We start from the raw sequence: 18,113 nt of genomic DNA on the forward strand, positions 1-18,113 counted from the left end.
AACACCATGGGCCCTCACCTTGCTCAGCAGTCTCCCGTGTGGCACCTTAACAAAGGCCTTTTGAAAGTCCAGATAGACCACATCTACTGGGTTCCCCTGGTCTAACCTACTTGTTACCTCTTCAAAAAATTCCAACAGGTTTGTCTGGCATGACCTCCCTTTACTAAATCCATGTTGACTTGTTCTAATCAGACTCTGCTCTTCCAAGAATTTAGAAACATCATCCTTAATGATGGATTCTAGAATTTTACCAACAACCGAGGTTAAGCTGATTGGCCTATAATTTTCCATCTTTTGCCTTGATCCTTTCTTGAACAAGGGATGGCATTATGGTGTCACTGATTCGATGACTTACACTTCGTGGTGGCCGTATTCTTTGCCCCAGATCCCATTTACATGTCCAGGCGAAAGCCGCCCATGGGTTGGCTATATTGGCAAATGGGTCATGTGTCATGTAGTCATAGATTTTTGAATTGTACCTGGGTTTACCACTGCTGCTTGTGCTCTGTTATCGCGTTGTCTTATTTACCTATAAAATGATAACTCAAAGCCATCATTCAAGTTTGACCATCTTCCTGTCCACGGTGGCCTATTTGTGAAAGTTCAAATAGTTTTTGTCCATATGCCCAAAAGACTAAGTTTTTAATACCTGTTGGACATTGTTGATATGCTTTCAAAGTGGTTTGAGGTTTTTGCCATCAAAACAGATGATAGTAGGAGATTTGCTAAGGGCCTGATGAGGGATGCCATCCTTATATTTGGAGACCCTGTACCTGTTGGTAGTGATGGGGCATTCATTTCACTACAGCTGTTTTATAGATTATTTGTAAGGCTCTTGCTATCTCGTGGCGACTTCATATTCCTTATCAGCCGCAAACCTTGGATATGGTGGAAAGGATGAATGGCCTACTTAAATTAGTCTTTACCAGAATCTCGCAAGTGACAGGTTTGCCTTGGCCCGACGCACTACCTTTGCTTTACTTCTATTTCGAATCAGTTTAATAGTTAAACAATTCTCACCCCATTTGAGATTTTAACAGGTCGACCTATGACGACTGCAACTGGGAATCCTGTGTTGACAGTTGACGTCGTCCTGTTTCTTGATTGATTACACCAGTGCGCTTTCAGAACTTCTTATTAGAAACCATGATACAGTCAGATCAGACATTCCTGTTCTTAAAACTGGTCCCATGCATCCTTTCCAGCCAGGGGATGATGTTATGATTCAATCATTTGTAAAGAACTCTCTCTCTCCGAGATGAAAAGGTCCATTCCTAATCCTTTTGTTGAAGGGAGCAGCTCTCAAAGTCCTGGGGAAAGCAGAATGGACCAATGCCACTCATTGCAAGAGAGCTCCACCTCAAGGAAAAAATCTTATGGCTACAGCTTCGTTACCGATGAAACCAAAGACCACAGATATTTTCAATTAATTGCGTTTGCCATTCTTTTACTTTATTTTTGTATGTATTTTTGATGATGCTCTTATTTGTTTGGGGCCGTTGCTGTGACCAAGTGTCCTCTACGAAGAGAAAACATTATTTGAATACTTTCCTTAATATGACATATATTTATGTTCCAGAACGTCAACCACTCTCCATGTTTGGTTTGTACTCATTTTCTGTTCCATTCCAAAGATGGAATTCCCTTGAGGGCGGTCCCTTTGAATGAATCTGACACTGCTGAATAGTGGTTACATCAAAGTCATTCTGCTGCTGCTATGATTTTTTGCATTCCCACAACTTCCTAAAAATGATGGGTATTTCTTCCACTTATGGGGATAAAACCAACCGACGGTGGTGATCAGGGGATATGCGATGGGCACTTTTGAATGCTCGTTCCAGCCTCTGTATAATCTATCACGTATACCCCCATTTCTGCTCCTCGCAAATGTCACATCCACGACTGCACCTTGACCAAGTATTTGCAATAAAAGTAAATACCCTTTTGGTTGGCAGCCTGAGTTCAGTAAATACCTTCACTCAATCCTCCTTTCAACAGCTGATTTTCCATCCACTATGGATGCCAGTACACTTATTCTCACTGTTCCTAACAGGACTGCCATTAATAATCTTTCACCACATTTTGTACTGGTGTGTAAAGTGATCTTTTGTTCGCTTTCAATGGCACTAAATTTGTTTCTAGTCAGAAAGACTACCCCGATTCCTAGTCTCCAGGATTGGCTGCTGCTATCTAGGCTATGTCGTCCCTTTCCTTTGACACTCCTACCCTTCACCGTTTAAGAGTCCGATGCCTCGTACGAAAAGATCACTAACTATTTTTTAACATCTTTTGACCATTTGTGTCTCCTCCCTATGGCACCATTTAACTTGAGTTTCAAGTTCGAAGGACTGCCACCACTTTGGAGGAGATTTCAAATGCCAATGCTTCAGCGTTTGACGGCCTAAATGAAGAGATGGTAGCTATCCGTACCGCGGCCCTTCAGAATCGCATGGCCCTTGATTATCTTTTAGCTGAAAGAGGTTGCACTTGTGCCCTTATTGCCTCTGAATGTTGCACCTGTATTCCTGATTCTCGAAAAAGCATTACAAACATACCTGTACATATTCGCAGGGTGGCGTTCTCTCTTCGTGATGTAAGCCCAGATTGGGATCTGTGGACTTGGGTGGATAGTTTACTTGGCTCTGGATCATTCACACGTTTACAGGGTCTTGTGGCTCTAATTGCAATTTCAGTTCTGTTTTCCCTTGTCATTGTGTTATTTAAACGATGCCGTGCCCGTTTTGGGCCCGTTTTCCCAGTTTATACATTTTTCTGTCTCCAATGTATCCTTAATATTTTATGAAATCTCTGATTCAATTAGTTGTGAAAACTCTTCCTCTGATAATTTCCTGAATGACCATGAACCCTCCATCACCTGGCAACCCCCTGGGACTCGTAATGTTCCTCTTTTTGCCAATTCTACTGAACTACCACTCTGATTTGGTGAAAAGAAAAAAAAAAGGAAAAAGGAAAAGAAAAAAGGAAGCAATTGTGGGAGATTTGTTATAACCCAAGCAGACATTTTGGATCATATCGACAGCCTGGAATCCATTCTTATCTTCATATTTGTGTCTGCTTGCACCTTCCCAGGCTCAGAGAGGAGCTGTACAAGCACCTGATAGTGAACTGTTTCCAACATGTGAATGTTGTTATTTTACAACAATCTTTTACTACACTAATTGTTCATCAACTACTAACCAGCACTGTCCAGACAGCTACATGACTGGGCGTGGTGCTTCATTATGGTTCAATTAACAGTTTGCTAATTGCTAAATGATTATAACCTATGCGACCACACAACTCTCTGTACCTCATCGAAGTGACTTGTGGCCTGTGACCATCGTGGTCGACTTGTGCCAGTGAGCTCATGAATAAACAGTCAGCAACTCAAGGCTTATGGGGCCTGAGTCATTTTCCTTAATTTGGATCGATACGATGAATCTTAGATTGAATATTTTTGCTCTGATCTCCAAACGTATGCATAGTTGCCATGCGTAATTCGACATATTACTGTTCAGTGTTTGTGCACTGCCTACATGGCACAGGGCAAAAATGCCCCGCCGCAATGCTCTCCATTGTGCAGAGGAGTGCAGCTCGAACAAGACCGAAGAAGCTCGAATCTAATCCATGGCAAAGTCGACCCATTTGATGAGCATTCAATCCACCAGCAACAATATTCAATTTCTTTATTAGCCATGCATACTGGGAACTGCAGCGGTATTAACAAATTTCACTGCAGCAATGGACAAAGTTACTTTGACCAGAAAGTCCAGTCCCACAATGTTCCACAGGTAATGAGAAAAGGACATGACAATAACAAAAGATCATCGACCATTTATCCCATCGAGCCTGTTCTGCCATGCAATGAGATGATCTGTTGTGAAACTCCACATATCTGTCTTTGTCCTATTCTCGCAATCTCGCTTAACAAATAATCACAATAAAAGGCAATCTTCAATATACATTATCAAATAATCTAGCGTCAACAGCCGATTAAGGAAAAGTGCTCTGAACATCTCCATACTTTCTGCTCAGAGGAGTGTTATGATATTTCTCCTGAACAATCTGGCCCTATTTTCTTCAGGTTATCTACCATTTTTATGGAATGTCCAAAAAGTGGAAATTGCTTATGTTCATCTGTTCTTGGTTATCTGTTCATATCTTGAAGACTTTGCTTGAAACATCCCTTAACATTCAAACTTCGAGAGACAATAATCTTAATTTGTATTGTTTCTCATAATGCGAGAACTGCGTGTGCATCTGTCCGTGTTAAAATCAGCAAGATCGGAGTCAATTTAAGTGACATGGAGATGAGACGCTCCACGCTTCAGGCTCACTGCCTTTATCCCTGATCAAGGGCTTTTGCCCAAAACGTCTATTTTGAAGCAACTTGGATGCTGCCTGAACTGCTGTGCTCTTCAAGCACCACTAATCCAGAACCTATGTAGAAGAAGCAATTCGGCCAATCGAATCCATGGTATAAAGCTGAAGAGTATTCCACCAATGCACACTCCCTACCCTATTCTTGTCATCCTGCATTCCGACGGCAATCCACTGAAACTCGACATCTTTGTATTCTGGGAGATAACTAATGCAGACACAAGGTGAATGCACAAACCTCAGATATACAGTCGCCCGATGCTGAATTCGAGCCATGGTCCTCGGCCTTACAACAGCAGGGTAACTACAGAGCACAGTGCTGCTGAATGGAAGGCAAATAAGTAAAGGCATATTTGGAACTAGGTACATTCTGACTTGAAAAGGAGACAGAATGATAACATTGAAGAGGATTTTCCGTGTGCTCAGCAACAAACAAATTGAACCAGTTCGATTGAGAGATTGAAGTTCAAAGTGACTGAGAGATATTCTGGACGTGAAATAGTGTGATATCATTATATGTCAGGTACAGAGAAATGCCCCCAAACACAATGAGAACAGATAAGAAAGTTTAAAGATGGATTCTACACAGTCTATTTCAATTAACTTCAATCAAACTTCTCCATTGAAGATCAGGTTATTTGATGAGTACAATTCAGAGCAGCAATTAGTCGACATTCGGATAATGTTTCAAGTGCGCCATTCTAGTTCTGTAGCATGTACTTCAAAAGTGATCCTGTGTTGATCAGGCAACCTCAGCCCAGTGATCTCAAACTCTGTACTCTGGGGCATATTTAAAAAATGCGTTGAATATGAGAGAGGAATAACGAATGGTTCACGATGGCAATGTTACTTAAATCATGTCTAAGTGGAAACTGACAGTGTAAAAATGCTTCAAATAATGCGTGTTTACAATGTTGTTATCGATATGAGAATTCCTTCGAGTTTTCTGATTTCTGTCCTTTCTGACATGTACTGACGTTTAAATTTTGCTATGCGGAGCACTATCTCAAAACTTGACCTGATGGGCAAGTCTAAATTTGCGTGAATTATCTAGAGGGGAGGGAAGAGAACCGAATGGATATCGGAGCTGATGCAGGTTAATTCAGAGTGAAATGATCTCAGTCATTTTTGTTGAAGTATTTCAACATTCATGGAATATTAAAACCAGCATGTTAATTTGAAAAAAGACGATGGTAAACAGGCACAGGGTTTATATCGATGGGTGTTTTTTGATTTGCTGTGACACATTGAGATCACAGCTGATGAAGTGCACTGCACATCAGCCTTTAACAAAATGAAAGTAGGATGGTAAGTTAATCAATCTATGCGATATTTCATTAATGCTTACTTTGACCAAAGATTACATAGTATGCAATTTTGGTCCCGGTGTCGTTGGGAGACAGCAAAATCAGAAAGCGTTTAAATAAATTCACCCAGGTTGTTCCGTGGGGGGCAAGGTAAATCCTAGGTGGTGAAAGCGCATCCCTTGTCAGAAGTGGAGGACACGAATTCAAATCAATTCACAAGAGTAAACATGTAGAAACGATGCCAAAGTAATTACACATGGAAGAACAGAACATGATCTCAAATGGCTTTCCAGGTATTGTAACCATTGTGGCTGATATAAAGGCAGTTGAAATCAAATGTAATATCGATATAAAATGTGCAGACTTGCGGACAGAAATGAAAAGAAAACAATGAAACCATGAGGAAACCTTCCCTATCCGACGTCATCATTGGTCAAATAGACTGATCTAATTACTGTCGGATTCTATATTCGGGTTTACACCATCCAGTAATATTCTTGTTATCCTGTCAACAGGACACCGCCGGGAGCGAGGGCCAGCCATAGCTCATGCTAATTCTATCTGTTAACTGCATCGGGTGCGTGTGTTTTGTTAGTGTTCTCAGAAAAGAGAACAAGTACCGCTCATCTCTCACTCTGTTGTCACTGCATATCATCATAGATTCACAGTGTCATACAGCACGGAAAAAAGATTCTTCAGTCCAACCAGTCCATTCCGAACTTAACTCCAAACTGAACTGGTCCCATCTGTCTGTTCCAGACCCAGTCTCTTCTAAACTTTCCTATTCTTGCATTTATGCAAATATCATTTAAACGTTGTAATTGTATACTTAAACAAACGCCATGTAACGTATCCATTGCCAAAGGAACAGTCTGTTGAACACAACCTGATCACTGCGGCAATGAGATCCAAAAATGACCCCCATTTGCTGATGATAAAAGGCCTCAGGAGTACGTTTGCTTCACGATGTGGAGTTGACCACAGCAATCTCCCACTCAATGTCCCACAATGTGAAATGAAATGAATATCAATTCTCAGGCCCCGATTCTTCAATTATTTACATCGTGAAATTAATTGGAAAAAGGAAGAAAAGGGATATTTAAGCAGATTGGTTAAATGTCTTCTGAACTTCGACTGGATAACGGCATAAACACAAGTGTTTGTGCAGCAGCCCGAGGTTTGCAGAATGAAGCTCAGTTCAAGTACAAAGTAGTGTATATGAATATTCTTATATCCCAAGTGTGCTATCCGTTTCCACAAACAAAACAGCGTCATCAACCCACGTAGTAGAATGAAAGTTCCTGAGATAACGAACAAGAAAAGAATAGATTTCCTTCGGCTCTCCCCCTCTGAATCACCATGACACTCCCAAATTCTCTGAGACTGGAGCCTCTTGCGGGCTTGACTGCTCATTAAAACCTGTCTGATGGTGAAAACATTGAACAGCACAATGAGCACAAATGGAACGGCCAGTGAGAAGATGTGATGCAAGAACTCGATTGCTGTCCAGATCAGAGACAATTGAACTTCCTCAGCCATGATACAATACCACGGGGTGTTCCACCTTCCGTAGAAACCAGTTAACATAAAATACCAGCTGATGTTTTTTAAACAGCATAATACTCCAAGTGTTCCAAGAACCATGTCTGCTGTTTTTATGGTGCAATATTTACTTCTCCACTTCTTGCAACAGATGGTCGCAAATCGATCAAAAGTAAAAGCGACAGTGAACCAGACAGATGAATCTGTGACAGCATTTAACAGTGCAGCATGTATATTACACATGGGAATGGTCCGTATGAAACGAAAATTATCTCGATAGACCAGTACAATATGCCTTAGGATTAGATCGAAGATAATAACAAGTATGTCCGCCACTGCCATGGCCACCATGTATCGTGTGACACATTTGGAGAGACGACAGTCTTGACGACTCAGTATGATGATCGTCATTATGTTAACTGTGACGTGGAAATAAACAGGGAAATTGTATATTAGATTTATGGCAACGTTCATTCACAGTATTGGCATCTATAAACGTGGTACTGCTTACTCTGGTGCATTGAAGTGAATTTATTTAGACTTTTTATCAAAAAAGGAAGTGTGTTAGTGTGTAACACAGGAAATGTTCGATTTTCAGCACTGAGGCCCACTGATATTTTTTTGAACCACACCTTGAACTTCTACCCCCAGAGCACTGTTCAGACACAGCCCACCTCTTAGCATTCCAACTGAATGCATCATCTTCAATGATGAACGGATTAAAGTTGGGGATACTGACGAACCCAAACAGTGGTTGGCAGATTGCACTGCTGTTTGTGGTCTTAAGGAGACGATGTACCGAAATCGGGGAAGCATGCAGGGCTCTGCAAGCAAGTATATTTATATTAAGAAAAATGCATTATTATGAATAAAAGCACACCCGCTCCCACTTTGATATCAGGGGATCGCATATTTTTTTGTTAGATATTATGGGGGAGGTAAGCATTTTCATTACCCTACCTTACGGCTGGTGAAAAATGTGACACATAAGACAGAGTGTCAGCCCATACAAACTGAGTGCCCAGAATAATTTGGTGATTGTTTAGAGTCGTAGAGTCATACATAATCTCAACAAAGAAAAGGCCCTTTGGTCAATTGCGTCTGCATGGAGCATGAACAATCCACTTCAATGTCTGGACTCCCCCCCACCCGCAAATTCATAATACTCACTCGGGGAGAAATTCATAAACGTTGCTGACGCCCTCAGAATTGAATGCGGTAAAATGATTTTGTGCAACACACTTTATTCTTGTTTCATTTCTAGCTGAAAGAAAATTTTTGTTTTGGATGTCGAATGGTAAGGCTGGGAAAGTTACCATCCAGATACATCAATTGAAGCAAGAGAAGGCGATTGCATTACCTGATCAATCCTGGAATTAAATTGTGAGTTTCAGGCATAAATATAACAGTGACATTACCCAGATGGTAGGCAGCAGCTTATGGTCAAACCGAATGCGTAATTTTAAAGATCAAACAAAGGTAAGAGAATTTCTTTAGCCAATTCCTGTGGTGTTGTGAAACTGATCGCACAAACAAAAACATGGTGAGAATTATCTCTCCTTGTCATTCAGCTGTTGAGTTATTCTCATTTCAGGAGCTACAGTTCCATTTATTTATTTTGCTTCAGAAAAGGATGCAGGGCAGTTGAAACCCGTGTTGTGCGCACTGAAATTTCTGATCAGGTCATGTGACCTACTAGGATAGTTCGAACAGCAGCAGCTCGAAAAAAATGTACATCGTTTCCACTGACACTACCGAAGCCACATTAAGTCAGAAGTCAATCGCTAATATATATCCAAATACAGCAAGGCGAAGTAAATATCCAATGTTTGGTCTAAAACGTTGCAAATAACGTACCTGCCACGAAAATGGTCGGCTTTGATCATCTCCAACTAGAGAAGATTAAACACTCCCTAATGTTCACTGTTATCATGCCTCGCTTCCCCATGAGTAACGTCCCGGGAGGTTACCAATAAACAGACACTAAACTGACGTAGCCATATGCATGCAATGACTGCAGGAGCTGATAAGAAGATAAGAATCCAACATGTGTCTTATCTTACCCCAAGATTTGTCGATCATGAACAAGGCACAAGGCGATAGTGTGATTCGTTCTGACTAAGGATCACTGAAATCGAAAAGGGATATGTTTTTTCTTTCCGTAGCCATTGTCAAATATGATGACTTTCTCCGACATAATCTGGTTTCATTTCAGATTTTCTGCATTCGCAGATCTCTGCTTCATTATATAATGGGATAGCCCCAATTTGTCTGGATGTTTGCAGATCTAATAACGTGAAAAAAAGCTTGATACTATCCAAGCCAAAGGACCCAGCTGGATTAACAGCAAATCCACAGAACATACACTGCCTAGAATGCCAATATCTAATAGCAGCAGTGTGTTTGGTCTACACGAGAAATTGGATATACTCAGAAGTCACATTGCTCAACGCCTGCTATTTGCATGAACATAACAATTTCGAATGGCAAGAGCCGACATAAAGAAGAAATGCGCCACCTTCTTCATCCTCACCATGCCAGGCATTATCCGGATTTCCAACTGCATCAGCATTCATTCTGTGAGTTTAAGTCAATGGCCTGTAGTTCCTTCCAGAATTGTGCCCTGAATGTGTTGGTGGCACACGGACTGCACGGTTCCAGAAGCTATGTCATCGTCAACGTCTCAGAGACTACAGGAGATGGATAGTAGATGTTTCCCCAACCAATAAGACAGAGGCCCTATGATTGAACTAAAATTCAATGATGCTTTCAAGAAAGTTTCACCTTACATTGGACTATTTCCCCACACACGTAAGTGCATGGACAGCTGAGAGTCAGCTGCGTGGACAATTACCATACTTTCACAGAAAACTCACTGAAAAAATAGTTGACAGAATGATACACGCTTTTCAATATAAACAACATCTGTAGCTATGGCTTGCAGAACAAGCTGGATAGTCTCATAGGTTCTGAACTTGATAGTAGTGCATTCAATAATAGTGACATCGACTAAAGTCATTGTCATTATTAACTGCAGAAGGTGGTTAAATAGTTTAAGCAGAACAAATATTATTGAGAGAGCTATATACTGAACTGAAAGTGGGAATTTGACTTGTTGCCTGACTGAAATCCATATGTCACTGAGATCAATGAGTATCACTATGATGGATTTTTCATGCACCAGGCTGTGTTCACAAGTATAAGCTGAACAGAAATATTGCAAGTGTGTTTGTTGATATGTGTATGCGTGTTGGTGTGAACCTATATAAGCATATGCGTGCATGTATGTGTACATGCGTGTCCGTTTTGTGTATACTTGATTTTATGTGAAACATGCTTAACTTTCCCTCTGTGTTTTCTTTAGAACAAGTATGGAAGACGTTGTTGAATATTTACACAACCTTGTGAACCAATTCTCCTGTACGCCATGATCAGGACAGTGTGAAGAGTGAATTTCAAATCGAGAGTAATTGAGCCACTCCGTATAAGTCTCGTTTCCAACATTGTTGCCAATGCACAATGGGAATTCTCTTTTAAAAATAAGGATGATCAGAAAAAAAGATAGCAATTTCATTAATAAAGAAAGGAAAAGCAGCAGAATTTCGGAGGCGACAGGCAGTTTGGTAAAATGAACAAAGACATGATAGAATACCTGTAATACAGTGAGATGTGAAGAGATGTTTCACTGAATGTTACACTGAAGTTGCACAATATACGCTGACATGCAAAAGTTTACACTGAGATCTCCAATGTGGAAAGCTACGCTTATCTATCTGCTGTATCATACTGTTTTGCAGAGATTAGTTCTCTGAAAAACATGGAATGAACTCTGAACATGAGGAAAATTATGGGTGAACAAATTCGAATTAGTAATTGAATTAGTATTATTTCAGGGTTGCTGTGATGGAGTGGTAGGGTCCCAGCCTTGGAGCCAGGACACCCGTATTCAAATCTCAACGCCTCCACGTGTATAGAATGACATATCTGAGCTGCTTGGAATGAAATATCTAAATGAATTCAACTCAGGGATTGAGGGTTCACGGTTGGGTATTGATTCATGCGTACATTTCAGTCGTGAGCAGTGAAAAGCTGCTTTATAAAAAATATCAGGAACGATTGCAGTGCATTGGGCAGAATTACAAGTCTACAGTCTTAAACCAAAACCAAAATTGATTAAGGTGACTTACCAGGGACACCAACAAACGCCAATATTGGATAATATCCTGCTTGGATAATCCGAAGTATTTGAGAGATTCGCCAATTGATTGGAGTTTGGTCATAGCGTGTAGATAGAACATGAGATGCATGGTACACGCTTCTGTTGATTGCTGTAACTCTCCAACGTGTGGTTGCCAGATTCAAATCCATTGTGGACATACTCCTATTCACTGCTCTTAGAATATGATCTGTTTCTGTAAATAATGTCGATTCTGATCAATTCTTGAAAGATCCAATTCTGTTGCATGAACACTTAATCCATTGACATAACATACTAACGTTTTACTCTCAGAACCTGAACTGTCATTGTCTTCTCTCAAGATTAACAGTTTGCGACTTGCTGGAAGTGGTGATACATTGACAGGATCTCTTATTTATATAATTTGCAAAGCCTCCAATGTGTCAATTAACGTTCTTGGATTCAGACGGTAAAGCCCATAGTGCGACAATGAGCATCCTGGAGGTTAACATGTTTCGTCTTTGAATAAACATTTTCAGTTAATTACTTGTACTCCAATGCCCGTTGCGCCACGATGACGCCGTGTAGTCTTGAAATGACACAAAGAGGTTTTGTAAATTTTCGGCAGGATAGAGTGGTGCATAAAGCTGGGGCATTGTCCCTAGGGATTCAAACACTCGTAAGTTGTGGCTCGAGACAGATGTGTAAGTGTTCAGTAATGATAAATGTAGTTTAAAGAATGTCAAAGGAACAAAACATAATACTGAATCATATTATCAATCCCACTTCAGTGTTTGGTATATCCAGAAATAACTTCTGAAGATAGCATCAGTTTTGTTTGGAATAATATTTAAAGGCCTACGGCGTGCCGTGGGGATGTACCAGCAGGAATATGTTAACGTGAGATTGTGACTCACTGAAATCGTTTGCCGACGTTGTTGGTTGGAATTATAAATAATGACTTCCAAAATAAATCTTGGGTCAAATGAAACCAGTCAGATCGTGACGTTATAATCAATATGAAGACACTTAAATGTGATTATACATGGAACTTCTGCTCACTCTTCGAATGAGATTATCTCGAATCTGATTGTGACGAAACAAGATTATACTGCAATTTGTAAACACATCTCTTGCACTATTTGAATACCAAAGATTAGTACTCAGGATTGAATGCATTCAATAACAAAGCGTTACCACTGTCAATGCTAGAATATGCTGAAGAAGATCAAATACCACAATATGAAAATTGTAGGAATGGAATTCTATTATTGAGTCCATCGTGCCATCCCCATAATTTGAGAGAACACAGTCGATAATTAGTTTTGTCCCATTGGCGAATTCCAAAGATTCATCGTCTTACTCAAGACAAACTATTCTATCGCATATTTATGTGATCTGCCCTTTGTGTTCCTTATTTTGAACGGTGTTGCTAAATCTTGACCTTGAGGCACCATCGAGACCATTTCTAAAATCGATCGTGCCTCATGTCAAAGTTGTTGGTTTGAATGAAACAACAAATGTTTCGTTGTGAAAATGATTATTAATTTTGTTCGTATATGTATATAGAATAATCTCAAAGCACCTTCGAGTCACGCGAAAAGCAAACAATAAATGCGAACTGAATGAGGGAAAGTTCCGAAATATATTAAAAGATGTGACATTTTCTTAGTTTAGCATTGGGAACTGCTGCCACGGCCTCGAACGAATGAGTGCAGCCATCCCAAATATGATGAGATGCGTTTCTACATTGTTCAGTATTTTTATAAATCCATTTCTTTTGTTTCCTGTCTCTAGTATCCTTGCGTAGGTGGTGGTGAGTAATCTTCTTGAACTGCTGCGTTCCAACTCCTGTGGGCTAACCCATAATTCCACGTTGGAGGGAATTCCAGGATGCTGACAAAGAACATTGAAAGAATGGCGATGAAGCAATGATCGTGAGTGGCTTGAGGTTAACGTGAAGGTTGCGGTGTTCTCATACTTCTATTGCTGTCACCCTTCTCGATGAAAGTGGTCGTGAGTTTGGAACCTAATCTCTGATGATATTTTGTGAATTTCTGGAGTACACCTTTCAGGTAGTAGAGACTGCTGCTACTGAGTCTTGTTGGAGCTACACTCATCCAGGAAACTGGGGATTATTCCATTACAGTCCTGACTTGTGACTTGAAGATTGTGGACATGAACTGCCGAATCAGAAGGCAAGTTACACGTCACAGTATCTCGATCAGCTGACCTGCACTTGTATTCACTACATTTATGCTGTGAGATCACTTGCGTGTCTGGTTAATGATAGCTACAGGATGTTGATAATGGGGAATTCAGTGATGGTAACATCATTGAATGTCAATAAGTGGTGTTTAGATCGACTCATATTGGTGAATGTCATAACATGGCATTTGTGTGGCAAATGTGTTTCTTGCTATTTGTACGCACATGCCTCAATATTGTCCAGACCTTGTTGCATTTGAACATGAACTCTGTCTACATCCGAAGAGTTGAGAATGGTGCTGAACATTGAACAGTCATCAGCGAATATCCCCACTTCTGACATTATGGTGAAGGGAAGGACATTGACGATGCAGCTGAAGATGAATGTGTCGAGGACGCTACCCTGACGAATTCGAGAACAGATATAATCGAACTGGGATGACTGACCTCCAACAACAACGATCATTGTCCTCTGTGCCAGATATGACGACAATCAACGGAAAGTTTACCGTTGCCACCCATTGATTTCAGTTTTGGTCACGCTCCTTGATGCCACACACGATTGAATGTAGGCTTCGTATCAAGGGCTGATGTCCCCTCACCTCGAGAATGAATCTGTTCCGTCTATTTTTGAACCAGGTCTGCAATGAGGTCAGGAACTGCGGGACCCTGGTAGAACCCAAACAGTGCTCCAGTGAGCAGGTTGTTGCTGATCAGGTGCTGCAGGATTGCACTGCTGATGAAAACCTCTATCACTTTTTTGATGCTCAACAGTAGACTGATGGGGTGTTCATTAGTCCAGGTTGGATTTCTACTGCACCTCATGTACAGGGCGTACCTGGGCGAATTTCCACATTGTGGAGGTAAAAGCATATTACTTATGTTGGAACCACTAGGTTAGGGTCGGATTTTTGAGGAAAAACTCCCCGTCCCCATGAACCTGGAGGAAATTTTATGGTATTTTTCTGCAGCGCATTGTAGAAGATGTGAACCACTGCAAAAATTCAGAAAAGGTAAACTGATTTTCTCAATTCGATGTGCATAATTGTACTTTGACTGAGTTATATAATATAGTAACAAACTAAGAAAACAAAAGGATGCCAAAGACGGCCAAGCAAACTGTAATCTTTGTCATGCACAAACCTGAAATCATAACGGACTTGTGGTAAAGAGAAATGGATGATGAAGTTCAGATCAATGAAGCCAAAGGAAACGAGATTATTGCATTTTGGTGTGATCACTAATTTTGAACACGTTGGTGAGGGCCACCAGAATCTATTAGAATGAAATTGGTAAAGTATAATGAAAATAAATAGCCATGATCTCTAAATTTGGATATTTCACACCTGTCATCGTGATTTGTGTGCACACTGGTCATAAGCAGATTCTATTTTGAATTTCACACGATTCTATGCAACGTGTGGTCGATGAACAATATCTGCTTACCAGGATAATGGCATGTACAGCAAGATTATTTAATATCAGCAGTTCAAGTTCCAGTGAATCGACCACTCGTAAGTTCCGTAAAGAATGTCTTGAATTTCCTTCGTTGTTTAAGACATCTTTTACTTTATCATTCAGGATAATATGGGCATGACTAGCTGAATAAGTATCGTACAATTGGATATGGTGAGGCATCATCCTAACATCTGAAGCTGTGTCGTGTACGTTCCGTCATTCTGCTGTTTGGAATTAATTGACAAGCAATTTGAAAAGTGAGAGCGGCAGAACAAGGAAATATTAAATATATTCGAAATATCTGTAAACTGGATGGATATTGTGCATGTTGTTAGTTCAAGATTAAGATCCAGTGCAGCATGATTGGATCGGATCTATTTGTTGGGTTCTCTTATTTCTACAATTAGCATGTTACACACAATGTGTGAAATGCAAATACTACTGAATTATGTCTTCCACACATTGTGATTTACGTTCTGCACTACACAGCGCATCTTCTGTCATGCCTTTATATATTTTGTTCACATTAAAACATAGTTGATTTTCCTCGCAGCCACAAGACTGTCATTCATTCCTTTTTGTATTGATTGGTTCGTTTGCTTGTGGTGCTACCCACCCACAGTGAGTACTGAATATTGAAGTTGCAGACGCAGTGCGTATATTTTTGCATCAGTTCTTCCTCAATGTCGAGATTAACTTTTTGTCTTAGAATTGACAATGCACAGCATATGTGAAGAAAGTTGTTTTGGACCGCCTGGTTGCATCAACCATAGAGCAGCACCCGATTTTCTGATCCCATTTTAATGTATTTGACATATCGCCTTTTTTGGCTTGGCATCATAGGTGTACATGAAAATACACAGTGAGTAATCTGAGTGTTTCTAACCTAAGCACACATAGAGGAAATAATTGCAACCCTCTCACAACCTCCTGATTGATTTTTCAGATCTCTCATACCCACAGGATCTCCTACACATTCATTAGAGCTCAGCCCACAAGTCATTGATCAAATCAAGCGGAAGGGCTTCTTCGTTTCCACCCTTACAATGTCAATCATAATCGTATCCACCTAAACATTTTACCACTCAATCTCTCCTGCTCCAAGGAAACTAATTCCAGTCTATCCAATGTCTCTACATAACTGAAACACTCCAGCAAGATTCTCCAAAAAACTGTTCAGCGCTCTGTCGTTTGGAATGGCATATTTCATCTAAGTTGGATTATAAAATTGCAATCTATACGATAGCTGTGGCTTAATCAACTATTTTTACAATTTGAGCTTAAACCCTCTTCTCTTAAAATATATCTATCAGCTGCAAATTTCAATTATTCCATATGCATTCTTATCCAGTTCGCCAACCTGTCATAGAGTCATATGGCACAGAAACAGTTAGTTTGTCTAATTCCACCACGCTGACCTTGTCCTCAAACTAAAGTAATTCCACTTTTCCGCGCCTGGCCCATATCTCTCAAAACCTTGCTAACCATGTACCCGTGCAAAATTAAATGGTATAAATGTTCCTGCATCTCCCACTTCCTCTGGCAATTCATTCATTAGAACATAAGAATATTAGAAATCGGAGCAGGACTAGTCCATCTCATCCTTCGACCCTGCTCTGTCATTCAATAAGATTATGGCTGCTACCTCTGTCGCCTCAGGTCCACTTCCCTATCCATTCATTCTATCACTTAAAACCTTGACTGTTCAAAAAATATGGAGCCTAGCTTTAAAAGCATTTAGCGAGGATGTCTCAAGTATTTCACTGGGCGTGGAATTCCACAAATTCACAATCCTCTGGGTTAGAAGGTTCCTTCGCAATTTGGAGAAAATTGTTGTCCCCTAATTTTGAAGCTATGTCATCTTGTCCTCCTTTCACCCGCCGGTGGAAAAGTTCTCTGTACTTATATCTAGCAAATTCGCTTCAGATGTATCTGTAAGAATCCGCATCATTCTTCTAAAATTCACAGAATCTAATCCCAGTCGAGATGCTGGAAAAGCACAGCAGGTCAGGCAGCATCCAATGAGTAGTAGAATCAATGCTTTGTGGATAAGCCAGGAATGAGGCTTGTATGCTCGAGGGGTTGAGAGATAAATTGGAGCAGTGGGGTTGGGTGAAGGTAGCTGGTATCGCAAGAGGTTGATGAAGGTGGGGATGAGGTGATAGGTCATACAGGAGACTGGAATTGATAATTGGAAACACAATGGACAGCTCAAGAGGTTTGTGCTGAGTTAGGGAATTTGGACTGGGACAAGGTGGGGGAGGGGAATTTAGGAAACTGGTGAAATCCACATTAATTCTGTGTAGTTGCAGGGTCCCAAGGCGGAAGATGAATAGTTTTTCTTCCAGGCGTCGGTTGGTTAGGATTTAGCAATGGATCTTCCCCAGGACCTGCATGTCCTTGGTAGAACGGGAGGGGAAGTTGAAATGCTCAGCCACGGAGCAGTGGTATTTGTTTGTGCGGGTGTCCCTGAAATGTTATCCAGGATGATCCGCAAATTGGCGTTCGGTCTCCTTGATGTAGATTAGACCACACCTGGTGCAACGGATGCAGTAGATGACATTAGTGGAGGTACAGGCACATTTCTGTCAGATATGGAAACATCTTTCCATCCAACCCTATCTTCTTCTCATTTATGTCTCAGCTCCCTGGCCAACAAGCCTCACTCCTGGTGCAGGAATAAAGCATAAAATGTAGATTCTCCTGCAACTCAGATGCTGGCCGACCTGCCTTGCTTTTCAGCACCACAATCTCGACTCTGACCTTCCGCATCAGCAGTCCTCACTTTCTCCAAGATTAAACTCCCAGTCCATTCAGTCTCTCCTCATAAGCAAACCCTCTCAAATGCAGAATCAACATTGTCACGTTCCTAGGTATCCCATCTAGTGCTAGTATATCCTGTCTCAAGGAAGGAGCACAAAACTGCACGCTGTAATCCAGGTTTGGCCTTACGAGCACCCTTTACAGCTGCAACGTAAGCTGCCCTGTTGTTAAACTCCATCCCTTTAGCAATGTTGGAAAGACACGACTTCACATTTGTT

Source organism: Chiloscyllium punctatum, chromosome 43, assembly GCF_047496795.1.
Source record: "Chiloscyllium punctatum isolate Juve2018m chromosome 43, sChiPun1.3, whole genome shotgun sequence".
Taxonomy (NCBI): Eukaryota; Metazoa; Chordata; class Chondrichthyes; order Orectolobiformes; family Hemiscylliidae; genus Chiloscyllium; species Chiloscyllium punctatum.